Source organism: Tenrec ecaudatus, chromosome 15 (genome assembly GCF_050624435.1).
Source record: "Tenrec ecaudatus isolate mTenEca1 chromosome 15, mTenEca1.hap1, whole genome shotgun sequence".
In the NCBI taxonomy this organism is placed as follows: Eukaryota; Metazoa; Chordata; class Mammalia; order Afrosoricida; family Tenrecidae; genus Tenrec; species Tenrec ecaudatus.
Window position 1 is genome coordinate 47617039 of NC_134544.1, and position 13751 is coordinate 47630789.

Sequence of the window (13751 nt, forward strand, 5' to 3'; positions counted from 1 at the left end):
GGGAGTCCACAGTGAAGAGGAGGAGCAGATCCCGAAGTTAGAAGGACCTTCTCATTAACATCACAGGCACTTGGGCACAGTCATTTTGCAATGTAACTGTGCAACATCCCCAAAAGAGAAGACAGAGAATTAACCGAGGAAGCTGAAACTGATTTTTTTCAAGGCGACACATACTGATCATAAGAATGTATAGGCAACCCACCGTATGGTGCAGGCTCTGGCTTCCAAACTAAAGGCCAGGGCCTCTGCCCACCAACTGCTCTATTGGAGAAAGATGCAGTAGCCCAACTTTGTAAACTCTCCTAGCCCTAGGATCCCTGTGGGGCAGCTCCACCACACCCTGCAGCACCACTGCATACCAGCATCAACTCAATCCATGCACACAAGGAAGAACTCTGGAATTTCTAGACTTCTCAAGGCCATTCTTAGATTGTTGTGGTTCACACAGTCAATGGTCTTTGCATAGACAATAAAAGACAAACATCTTTGGGGTTTTCTGCTTTCAATCAAGATCCATCTAGTATCCACAATGATATACATTGTCTCAGATTCTCTTCTGAATCCAACCTGAACTTCTGGTAATCCCTGTCAATGTACTGCAGCAACCAAGGTTGAATGATCTTCAGCAAATTACAATGGCTGGTGATATCAATGGTATTGTTCTATAATTTGCACATTTTTGGAGTCACATTTCTCAGGGATGGGTAAAAATATGGATCTCTTAAAGCCAGTTGACCAAGTATCTGTCTTCTAAATTTCTTGCCAATGAGAGGGTACCCCCTCCCCGAAAAAACTAAAAAAAAGCTCCCCTAGACAGAGCATTTAGTATACATTTTTTTCCTCTAGGTAAGTACCCAGCAACTCACTTTGAGTTAGTGTACCGAGTAGCATCACCTGGGAAGGTTCTCTTTAGTCACAGTGAAATTTTTCATAAAAGTAGTTTCACTCAAATCTCATTTTTTTGTGGGTTTTTTGGTATGGCAGATTTAAGAGAAGAGTGTGCTGTTGTGAAATTTTGTTTCTTGCTCAGGTAAAAAGCCACAGAAACTGCTGTGATGTTGAACACAGCTTACAAGGACAGCGCTATAGGAAAAACTCAAGTGTATGCATGATCTTCTCATTTAAAAAAGGTGAAGTGTTGAATGATGACAAATCCCTTTCTGGATGTACATCAGCTTTGTGAATGGATACAAATGTTGACTCATAGTGCATTTGGAGTTCATTACACCAGGTCATACTGTTAATCAAACTTTCTACTCAGAGGTTCTGAAAAAATGGCATGTTCTTCTTTAATTTTTCTAACTCTAGGTCTGTGTACATTTCATTAATATATTCTTTGTCTTCTCAAGCTGTCCTTTGAAAATTTCTGTTCACTCTTTTGGACTTCATCACTTCTTCCATCTGCCTCAGCTAATCCATGAATCCATGATTAGGAACAAGCTTCAGCCTCTCTCCTGACATTCTTGCTGATCTTGTCTTCCTTTCCTGTCTTTTTAATGATTGTTTGCTTTACTCATGAGTCATGTTCCTGATGGCATCCTACACCGCATCAGGTCTTCTGACATTCATGTTTAATGCATCTAATCTCTTTGTGAGATATTCTTGAAATTCAAGTTGGATAGATTCAAGGTCTTATTGTTTGCTCATGTAGATTTATTTTCATTTTCTTCTGCCTAAATCTGAATTTGCATATGAGCAATTGATGATCTGTTCTCAAGTCAGCCTCTAGCCTGGGGTTAGCTGTTGATATTGAGCTTCTCCATCTTTTTCAATAAATGGAGTGCATTTGTTTTCTGTGTATTCCATTTGGAGAATTCTATGTGTATGGCCCTCTTTTGTGTTGTCGAAAAGAAGTATTTGGTATGAATAAGTTGTCTGTCTGGAAATAGTCCGCCATGTGATCGCCTCCTTTGTTTGTGTTGCCAAGACCATATTTTCCAACCACTGTTGCTTCCTCTCTGTTCCACATTTCTAATTCCAGTCACCAATAATCATAATTGGATTTTGATTGCAATTTTGATCAATTTCAGACTGAAGATATTGGTAGAATTTTTCAATATCTTCATCGCTAGCTTAAAAGGTTAGGGCTTAACTTTGAATGAAAGCTGTATTCATTGCATTTTCTTGTATACAGATATATTTAATCCTATCACAGACAGCATTTTACTTCAAGTTAGATCCTGAAATATCCTTATTGACAACGAATGCTAAGCCATTCTTGATTTTGCCATTCCTAGCATAGTAGATTATGATTTTTTTTGGCTCAAAATGGCCATTACCAGCCCATTTCAGCTCACTAACCCCTAGGAAATTGAATTTTAAGCATTCCATTTCATATTTTATAACTTCTAGTATTCCTAGATTCATACGTTGTACATTCCGAATTCTGATTATTTGTAGATTTTTGCAGCTATTCCTTCTCATTTTGAGTTATGCCCCATGAGAATAGAGAAGGCTTTACACGTACTCCATTCTCGTCGCAACGGTCCAACTCTATTTTGAGAAGGAAGCTGCTTCTCAGTCATATTTCAAGAGCCTTCCAGTCATCTAGAAAAATATCTGACATATACTATGGAACAGAAATGAAATTCTTCTATTTTTCCCAAGTCAGACACTCTGAAACAATAGAAGACAGAGGTATCCCTGATACTATTGTTCTGAGACCCTCTAAGCATGAAACGAGCCCTGAAGTCACCTCTCAATGGAATAGCAGAGTGGCATATAAATGGAAGCTATTACTCATGAGATCAGTGACCTACTTCAAAACTGTCAACCTGAGACTAAAAAGTCAACAATTACCCAAAATCAGTGAGAAGATAGCAAGCTGGGGAATGGAAGCACTGGAGAGGGAGAAACAGAACACAATTCAGAGAATGGCGACACATTTTAATAAAAGTAAATACTGTTACTGAAAATGTTGTATAAAATGTAACACATTAAAATCTAACTTGCTCTCTAAACTTCCACTAAAACCTCAATTGAAGATTATTAACGATATGAAAATTCAAGTAACGTACCTTGTGTCGGTGGACACCTCATCATCTCACTTGAATGCCGCGACAGCCCTTCATCATGGGAATCAGGGCCCTAGGCATCAGGAAAAGGCTAGATGTGACTATTTATTCTGTCCTTCGTGCTAAAGTGAATTCTGTGCCTATGTGCATATTGTACCCCAGGAACTCTGAAAGCAGCGAGGATTCTAGCAAGCACGCCCGAAGGTGGCTCCCCTGCCATTTGAGCTTCATAGGGATATTTGTCTTTGCAGGGAAACCATTTCATGGGGACTGACAATGGCTTTTCAGTCACTGTCTTCCTTCCAGTTCAGTTGGCCTTTGAAACCCAGAGGTTATGCTTCAATGAGAATTTCAACATTGTGTTTGTTTGTTTGTCCAACACCTTGCGGATTTGTCGTCTACGAAGCCAGGTCACTCCAGGAGCAATTTATACAAGCATTGTGCAGTCATGAGAACATGACACTGTGCGATTCTGTATGCACCACAATCCTATTGACTGTTATCTGCTGAAGTACAGGAGCTCATGCTTATTAAAATTTCTAAGAATCACTCCCTGGCAAAGAGCTATATTTAACCCTTTGAGAAGTGTTTTTCAAAGAACAGTACTGTGGTAAAATAATCATGCAGTAACAGAATGCAAACCAAGGAAGCTGGAAGCAGTAACTGTACACTAATGGATTCTATTTGGCAAGCTCTTATCCTCAATTGTATTACCTGTTTCATGCACATTATGAATTTCTTCAGTCACCGCTGTGTCCTTGACCACTCAAATAAAGATAATATGAGAAACCAATTAGCATTCAAATAATAATGGCTTAATATGTTGTGATCGATTAAAAAGTACTATGCCTCTCTGTTTCCTATTTGGACCACATGTATTGTTAATTATGGAGGTGCAACAATAGTTGGTATGTGGAAAGATAAAAGAGGAGAAGAAGAGAAGGGGAAAGGGCAAAAGGAAAAAGTAAGAAAGAAATGTGTGAGAAGGAAGAGAGGGAAGGAAGTACCATCTGAGAAACTGGAAGGTTCTAAAATTAAAATGTTCCCTGACTATGAGCAATTTCATAAACCTCAAAAATTTCATATCATGTCAAAAACCAACATCAAATTCATACCATCCAGTTCTACCACTTATCTGTCTGTTTGTCACATTGTGGTGTCTTGTGTGTTGCTATGATGCTGGAAACTATGTCCCTGGCATTTCAAATATCAGCAGGGTCACCCTAAGTGATTAGGTTTTCGGCAATAAATCTGATGCACAAGATCTCTTTGAAGTGTTGAATATCAAGGGTGTTACTTTGAGGACTAAGGTGCACCTGACCCATGCCCTTGTATTATCAGTGGTCTCCTATGCGTGTGAAAATTGGACATTGAATAACCAAGACTGAAGAAAAAATCTATGTACTATGATGTTGGTGCTAAATACTGGAAATAATATGAACATCCAAAGGACAAATATATTTGTCTTGGAAGAAGTAAAGCCAGACTGCCCTTAATGGCGAGGATGGCTTGCTTTCACCTTGCACACTTTGGACATGCTACCAGTAGAGACCAGACCCTGGCAAAGGACATCAGGCACCATAAAGGAGAGGGGCTGCGAAGAAGAGGAAGGCCCGCCATGAGATGGACTGACACTGGAACTGCAACAATGGACTCAAACATCAGAGCCATGGTGAGGGGAGTGCACGACCAATCCATGGTTTGTTTTGCTGCCCATAACGTTGCTGGCATCCGAACCGACTCGATGTCACCTAACAACAACAGCTGGACAGGTGATTCTGTCTCACACTTATCCTATATGCCCACTACATTCAAATTTTTCAATTTCTTCCAATTCTACTTGAAAAGTGCTTTGTCATATTCATTATGAAAAAGCTCAGTCATGAGTGCCTTTTATTTCAGGAGGTACATATAATCCAGATGGAAAATATGGTTTATTTGAATATTAATCTTACTAAATAAGAAAACATTCATTATTATGCCATGGCTACAACATTATGAGATTGATATGCCTATATCAAGGATCACTGGGAATATTTATAAAAGTTTGGGTCAGAATAAGTTGAGGAAGTTAACTGCTCTTTAATTTTATTTATGGAGAAAAGAAATGAGGTACCAGAAAATAAGAATAGATGCATATTAATATGTATCTTTTAAAATCAACACCATATAGAAAAACAAAATATTTTATGTACTTTATGAACCAAAATGACTTTATGAACCAAAATAATGTGCTTCTTAAACCAAAGAAGAAATATCATTCAATATCAAATGGATCATGAAAGAGAAATGATGAGCATAGCTTAAGGCAGTTATTAAAAGCATTAATCTGAGCAATAAAGAAAAATAGAGAAAGAGAATTGAGAAATGTGAGTAATATAATGTTTATAAATTTCCATCCTCTTCCACCGGAGATTTTAGATTGTAAATTCAGTTGTCACCAATTATATCATTTTTTTCTTCAAATGTTATGTCCCTTCACACACCCTACCCATTAGTATTGGATTTGACCATGTGACCTATTTAAGCCAATAGTATGTGTTTTCCACGTTGAAACTGAAACTTTAATAAACCTTCTCTGGTCTGGAGAAATGATCTTAGTTTCCAAATATGGAGAGATTTGAGGGTTGTTCTCATTGCCTAGGCAAAAATAAATTTCCATAGTTTTACCTATATGCTATGCGTTAGCAGATCAGGAATGCATTGCAATATCCATCAAATCAAATACTGGAGTGCGAATCAGCTAAAGATTGGTAGGAAGGATTAAATAAACGGAGGACGAGCTGGTCTGTTGCCGTGTTTGCCCACGGTCTGAACAAAGAGAGACCAGGACAGAGGCCCAGAATCAGTAAAAAAAAAAAACAAACACACGCACCTGTATTCTACACTTCATTTTATTCTTCTGGATATGCTATGCGATGCCATGCTATTTTTTCCTTGGCCTGTAAAGTCACAGAAAGCTCTGGTGGTCTAGTGAGTCACACAGTGGGCTGTTCACCAGGAAGTCAACAGTTCAAACTCACCAATTTCTCTGAGGAAAAAAGATGTGGCCGTCTCCTCCCTTAAAGATGTACAGCCTCGGGGATCCTAGAATGCTAGATATCAGAATTGGCTCAATGGCAGTTGATTTATTTGGTGGGGTATCTCAGGCTTCATACCAAGTTACTCACCATGGCAAAGAATTTATCACCTATGTATTATGAGATTTAAACAGATTAATGAAAACAACAGATGCTTAAAATAATAAGCATTAATTATCTCACAGTTTAGTTATACATCAGGAATTTCTGGGGAGTTTCACTCAGTCATTCTGAATCTACCTTAGAAAAGTGTAGGGAAGTGTTGGCAGCAGCTGCTTCATTTGAAGCCTTAAGAGTTTGCTTCTAAGGAGCCTGATTCCCTGTAAGGCTAGTGACTACCTTCCTCCCCATGTGGCCCTCTCCACAAGGCTGCCTGAAGGTTTTTAAGACACAGCAGCTTATTTCACACACACACACACACACACACACACACACACACACACACGGGATGGGAAAGGGAGAGAGGGAAACCAATTTTGAAGCTCCAGTTTTATAAAATTAATCTAGGGCCTAGAATATCATCACTGTCACATGCTATTAATTGCACAGATGAATTCTGGGATAATGAGGGAGGAGAGTGCACAGGACCAACATGGAAGCAAACTGGCAGAAAAGAGCTATACAGGTGGTGTGGCAGACGACATTGAGTTACGGTAGTGACATTAGGATCTATCAAAAGTGGGCTGTGTAAAGATGGAGGAAACAAGCTATCTGAATAAAGACAAAAGTGTATCTGCCTCTCACTTTCATTGGAGGCATTTTCCATCGTGATTTTTGGGCAAGGAGTCAGACATCCTTGGTTATCTTGTCCCGTGTCTGGGGTTTTGCCCTTCTGTGTGTAGGTTCTATTGTAGTCGCAATGCAAAAGTTTTCTCTGAATTGTCACTTGACCTTTTCCCTTTGCCTCTGCAGCTATCTTCCTTTCCATGTCAATTCAACAATACATTAAAAATATATTATATTTCAAATAGCATCTTAATTATTGCACATGGAAGGGTCTTTCAGGGTATGTACTTCACTGTGACCCACATTGAAAACTTGCCCCTTTCCACCTGGTCGTATAGCATACTGAGTTACAACAAAGAGACTGGAATTCAACTGACGAGTTTGAATCTTTTGTTTTATAACTTACTAGCAATGTAACTACAAATGTGCTTTGAGCCCCTCTGCACCGTTGTCTATGTAGCTTAGTGATATTATAGTTATAATTTGTGTAAGAGAAATAAAACCTCACTGCCATTGACTCAGGGCTGCTCATAGTGACCCTATAGGACCGGGTAAAATTGCGCCTTATGAGTTTCAGAGACTGCAGCTCTTTATGAGAGTAGATGGTCCTCATTCTCCCGTAGGGCGCTAATGATTTTGAACTGCTGACCTTGCAGTTAGTAGTTCAACTCAAACACTCTGCCCAACCAGAATTCCATAATGTGTATAGCCATTGTACAATCTATAGTAGGTTCAACACATCTTCCACTGAGAAGTATGTTGTAATGTTCTTTGACTTCAGTGCAGACCAGAAACAGCCAACTCCATACTAGCCTACGGAGGATTGTCACAGGGCAGAAAGCAGACCTGCCTCTAGCCTCTGTCCATACTTACCCTATGCTGACACCAACCAGCCCTCCCCCAGCAGTCTCCTTCTCCGCAGGATTCGATAAGTCATTGCAATGACCACAAAGAATTCACAGACAATACTCATGATTATTGCGTTTATTAATGAAGTTGAAAGTTTATGACAAATCATCATCAGAAAACATTAAGTAGGCAGTTCTCTTATCACAACAGCCCCTCTCCTCAGTCATGCCAGAAGATATGTCTCTTTCTAGTCCTCAGTTTCTCTCTGGTCCTCCGTCTCTTAGTCACATGGACTCTTGTCCTCTGCTCAGGCAAGTGTCACAAAGCTCCTTTTATGCTTGTCTGTGCCCAAAGGACACTCTATTCTGTAGGCTAGCCTCCTGCCCATAGATACTCAGCTATACGTGTTCCTTGTGCCAGGAAGCCCACTCTGCAGCCTCAATGGTCTGACTCCTGCTCTAAATCCTCTCTCATGATCTCTGTGTCATGGCGTGTTCTGAATCCTCTCTCATGTCTGGGTGCTGTGGCCTCTGGTGCCTCTGCTGGCACTTCGGCAGACACTGAACACTCTCTACTGGTGGGTCTGCTTTCTGGAAAGACCGGAGATTCTCTGTTTCCATGTGGCTCATTCTTATACCCAGAGGGATAGAAGCATTGACCAACAATCAAATTAAGAGTCCTCTGTACCTTATTTGCATGCTCCCATTCACACAGATTATGAATAAAAGAGCCGTGTCAAACAATTTCCGTTAACAGCAGAAACCTATTAAAATTTCTGCAGATAGTTTTTTATATATATTCTCAAATCTAATTTGTTCTTTATCAATTAGGATACATTTTAAAGTAACTTTATTTTAGGGATCCCTGATGGCCATTGTGCTTATTAGCCGGCTAATCATAAGGTCTGCAGTTCCAAGCCACCAGACAGCTCTGATGGAGAAAGATGAGGCTTTATAATCCTGTACAAAGTTACAACGTAGCCCTGGTGGCACCATGGTGTTGTGATGGACCACTAAGCATACAACTTCCCTCTAGTTCTTCAATGCTTCCTTCCCCACAATCATGATCCCAACTCTACCTTACCAATCTGGCTAGACCAGAGTGTGTACATTAGTACAGATAGCAACTGGAAACACAGGGCATCCAGGACAGATGACCTCTCAGGACAAGTGATGAGAGTGGCAATACTGGGAGCTTGGAGGGAAGGTGGGTTACAAAGGGAGAACTAATTACAAGGATCTACATGTAACCTCCTCCCTGGGGGATGGACAACACAAAAGTGAGTGAAGGGAGATGTCGGACAGTGTAAGATATGACAAAATAATAATAATTGATAAATTACCAAGGGTTTATGAGGGAGTGGGAAGTAGGGAGGGTGGGGGAAATGAGGAGCTGATATTAAGGGCTCAAGTAGAGAATGATAATGGAATGTTTGGAGAATGATGATGGAAACAAGTGTACAACTGTGCTTGACACAATGGATGGATGTATGGATTGTGATAAGAATTGTATGAGCCCCCAATAAAATGATTTTAAAAAAAGATCTGCACTTGAAACCACCAACTGTTCCATAGGAGAGAGACGGTACTTTCTACTTCAGTAAAGAGTGACAGTGTCTGAAATTTAGGCAGTTCTTCCCTGTCCTGTAGGGTCACTCTGAGTCCACGTCCACTGGATGTCAATGAATTGTTGGTGGTGGGTGGTTGGTTTGACTTTGGGTGAAGAGTTACAGTGTCCGAAACTCACAGAGCAGTTCTACCCTGTCCTGTCGGGTTGCCCAGAGTCATAACAGACTCGAGGGCAGGAAGTTTTGCTTTCGTTTATTGTTTTAATGCCACCGAGTCCTGGATTCTCCACCCTGCTGGTGTCAGGATTCCATGATTCAGCTGCAGAGAACGGGTTTACAGTTTAAGGAATACTGAGATATTGAGGCATTAGGAACATTGTTTTAATACACTGGAAGAAATTAATGTGAAATTGTATATTGTTTGGGAAAGAGAGTCATATTTAGGACCGCACCCTATAGCATCCAGTCAACGTGATTTGTATAGTGTTTTCAAAGCTGTTAAGTCTTTACATGAGCAGCTATATTCCTCTTTGTCCAGAGCACGTGGTTGATTTAAATTGTGAGCCTAGGGATTGTCATTCCAGCGTGGACTCTAGGGCATCACCGGAACTTTGAGCAGGGCTACTGATACCTTAGTAATTTTCTTGATCAGTCAGCTTAGTGATTCCAACACTGACAAAACCTAAACTATTAGTTTGCTTCCATGCTGAATAACCTTACTACTCTATTATCAGAGTCCATTTGGGGGTACATTTTTATTTATTAAAATAGCCAGAATTCGAGTTTTCCTCCAGCTTTTTGGGTGGTAGCCGCCGCTGGGCTCCGGCTCGCAGTTCGCTGAGAGCGAGGCAGCATGGACAGCGGCTCCAGCACCCCGCGCCCCGCCGCCAGCAGCCGCGCCGCACCCCCCCACGCGGGGTCCCGCGCCCACCCCTTCTCCCCTCAGCGAGCGGCTGCTGTTGTCTCCCCCGTGAGCGGCCCAGATGCAGGCCATCAAGTGTGTGGTGGTGGGAGAAGGAGCCGTAGGTAAAACTTGCCTACTGATCAGCTACATCACCAATGCGTTTCCTGGAGAATACATCCCCACCGTCTTTGACAACTACTCTGCCAATGTTATGGTAGATGGGAAACCGGTGAATCTGGGCCTGTGGGATACAGCTGGCCAGGAAGATTATGACCGATTACTTCTGCAAACAGACGTGTTCTTAATCTGCGTTTCCCTGGTGAGCCCTGCGTCATTTGAAAATGTCCGGGCAAAGTGGTACCCAGAGGTTTGACACCACTGCCCCAACACTCCCATCATCCATGTGGGCACCAAGCTTGACTTGCGGGATGACAAGGACACCATCAAGAAGCTGAAGGAGAAGAAGCTGACGCCCATCACCTACCCGCAGGGCCTGGCGATGGCCAAGGAGATTGGTGCTGTGAAATACCTGGAGTGCTCCGCGCTCACGCAGCGAGACCTCAAGACTGTTTGATGAAGCCTTCAGAGCCGTCCTCTGCCCGCCCTCTGCACCCCGCCCCCACTCAAGAAGAGGAAGAGAAAATGCCTGCTGTTGTAATTGCCAGAGCCCCTCCCTGCCCCCAGACCCTTTGTATACTTTGCTCAAAACAAACAAACCCCAAACGGTTGAGCCTTTGCACTCAATGCCAAGTTTTTGTTACAGATTAGTTCTTCCTTAAGACCATTTTGACCAATTCTTGATTTGGTTGAGTGTAAGAGTTCTACGAAAACTTAGCCCTAAAACGACAAGCCTTTAATATTAAAGCCGTATTTTTCCAAAGCCCCGATTCTCACATTACGAGTTGCCAAAATACCCTCTGAATTGAGTTGCGTTATTGTGCTGCGAACACTGAGCACGAAGTGGTGGGAAGACCTGTGTCTCCAAAGACTGTGGCTCCTGACCCAAACCGCAGTGGTTTCAGGCGTGTCGCAGAGCAGCCAGCCCTCCCCCATCACTGTCCACCCAACCCAGCCTGACCTCGTACTGTCTGTCCTCACGGGGTCAGTCTGCTGGGTTTTTGTAGATTTTCTAAAAACTCATTTGTTAATTTTTGCTGCGATTTTGAACAGAGATCTGTCTACGGGTTACCTCCAGTGAAGCGTTCTTTGGGGGGGTGGGGGGAGGGCGAAGACACTTGAAGTGATCGAAGACAGTATTTTGACAGAATCTGAAGTGGCAATTGATTTACACTACATTGTATCACAAAACTGAATAAAAGTGTCACGGGTCAAATCTTTCAAAAGGCGAATTTCTGTCCAGTGCAGCAGAGGAGACGGACGGGAGTGGTCTGTGTCCCCAGTCCCCGCTCCCCGTGCCTGCCACCTCTCCCCTGAAAGGCAGCCTCCTTCTGGCCACGTTCGACCCCCATGCAGTCCATGCTTCTCCTCTGGAGCCCCTGCCTCACGAGCAGTGTCTCCTTGTACTATAGACTGAGAACACTCTAGACCGGGTTTTGTAGATTCCAGTCCGTTGCGTGGTCAAGTTTCTTTCCTCAACGCTGATGAAGTGCTTCCCCTTAGGTCCCTAGTAACTAGGCGTAAAGATTGTGTGTGGCTGCCTGACCGTTGATAAAACAGCGGGGGCTGCCTCCACCGGCACCTTCTCTAACCTCGCTGTCTTGCCAGATGACCAACACTAACCTAACTAACCCGACCTCACCTGCGTGGACACGCCGCTTCCCTTCGTAGCTTCTCCTGTGGGTCCGTGAGGTTCTGTAAGCTCCGTGCTAACCACCTTCTCTACACCTGACACCTTGGCAAGAACACAGCGGGGGGGCCTTTCAACCACTAGAGCAAATGTTTTTTTTTAATTGACCGATGCAGAATTGTGGAGTGTTTTTACATTGATCTTTTGCTAATGCAATTAGCACTGTTTTGCATGTTATGACTTAATAAATCCTTGAACCGTAAAAAATAAATAAATAAAATAAAAATAAATAAATAAAATATCCAGAATTCTGCATATTTCCCCTAAGTGTATAAATTCCTTCTTTTCATTATAATCAATCTGCCTATAATATTTAACTTTTCTGGAAAAAATAATATTTCTAATGAAAAGTGTCTTATAAGTTAAATGATGATAGAACAGCTTCAACAATGATAACAATTCTAGTTTCTCTGTTTGATTCTTTATTCTGTTTGATTTCCTGCAAGAATATCCAACTAGGTTTTAGTGCTTCTTAGGACCTAGGTGACTTTATTCTTGTCAGGTGAATAGGAGGTTAACATTTAGAGAACAACAAGGACCAGAGACGGACTTGTCTTTCACTTATGCTAGAGGTCAACCACTGTGCCATCTTGGTTGCCCCATAGCAGCTCACCATACCGTTCAAGATATATTTCTGTGCCATACCTTTCCAATGGCTTGTCGGAAAGAAATTATAGTATTCAGAATCTCTTAATAACTCCAGCCAATACATGCTCCACTACTGACTTCCATTTATAACATAAATGTACATGCATAAAACTATGGCAATCTCATTGGCATAATCGTTGAGAAAATAATGAAATTGAAAACCCATATATGGTGTGTTAAGCAGAGTAGACTAGAGAAACAAATGCAGAGACACTGATGTATATGTGAGAGAGCTTTATATCAAAGAGTAATTGTGTATTAAGGCAACACCCCAGCCCAGACCAGATCAAGTCCATAAGTCTGATATTAGTCCATAAATCACCCTTCAGACTCACACAGACTCATGCAATGATGCCGAATGCAGGAAGATCGCAGGCTGGTTAATTCAAAGTCTCATGGATCCAATGGTGGTGAACGCATCTCCAGGGCTCTGGCTGCCATCAGTGTGGCTCCATGTGGCTTGTCAACAGGAAGGTGAAGCAGAGAGAGAGTGTATGTCCCACCTCCAGAGAGGGAGAGAGGATATTCCCAGAATCCTCCTTAGAAAGCCATACCGAAAAAGAAGCACCATCAGGCTGTGAGCTGATTGACAGGCTGGACTCCACCCCTCCACTCTCTCTTAATATCTTCAAGTTGACACAGGATTATGTAACCACCTCATGTGGTCTTCAATGCTACACCAAATACTATCAGAATGCCTCCTTAAAAAACGTATCAATCAAGTAAACAAACAACATGTCCAATTGATTTTTTAAATACAGCAATCCAGTCTTATTGTTCCATGTATATCATTTGGAGAAGCAAGGACTAGACCACACCTACCTAAGCCACTGATCTAATAGCAAGAAGATCAGTAATGAACACTGTACCTGCGGATCGTCCAACCACATGCCTCCTAGGCAGCAATGATGCTTGCACACATTCTCTGAAATCCGTGAGCCGAAGGTCGTCACATCTGACAGTGTAGCAGATGTGCTCCCACTAACAGAAGCTCTATGGTACCTTTTCTTTTTCTCCTTCAACTTACCACTCTTTCTATTTATTTCAATTTGAACTCTGCAATACCTCATGAGATGAGCGAGCTTTTTCTGAAGAAAAGACAATTAACAGCAGGTTTTCCTATCTAAAATGCAGTTTTTCTGAAGAAAAGACAATA

The 13751-nt window shown here is 41.8% G+C and overlaps 1 pseudogene; it reads left to right on the plus strand.

The window, feature by feature from the left end:
* Positions 1–10208: 10208 nt before the first annotated feature.
* Positions 10209–10898, plus strand: LOC142427427 (ras-related C3 botulinum toxin substrate 1 pseudogene; annotated as a pseudogene).
* Positions 10899–13751: the final 2853 nt, after the last annotated feature.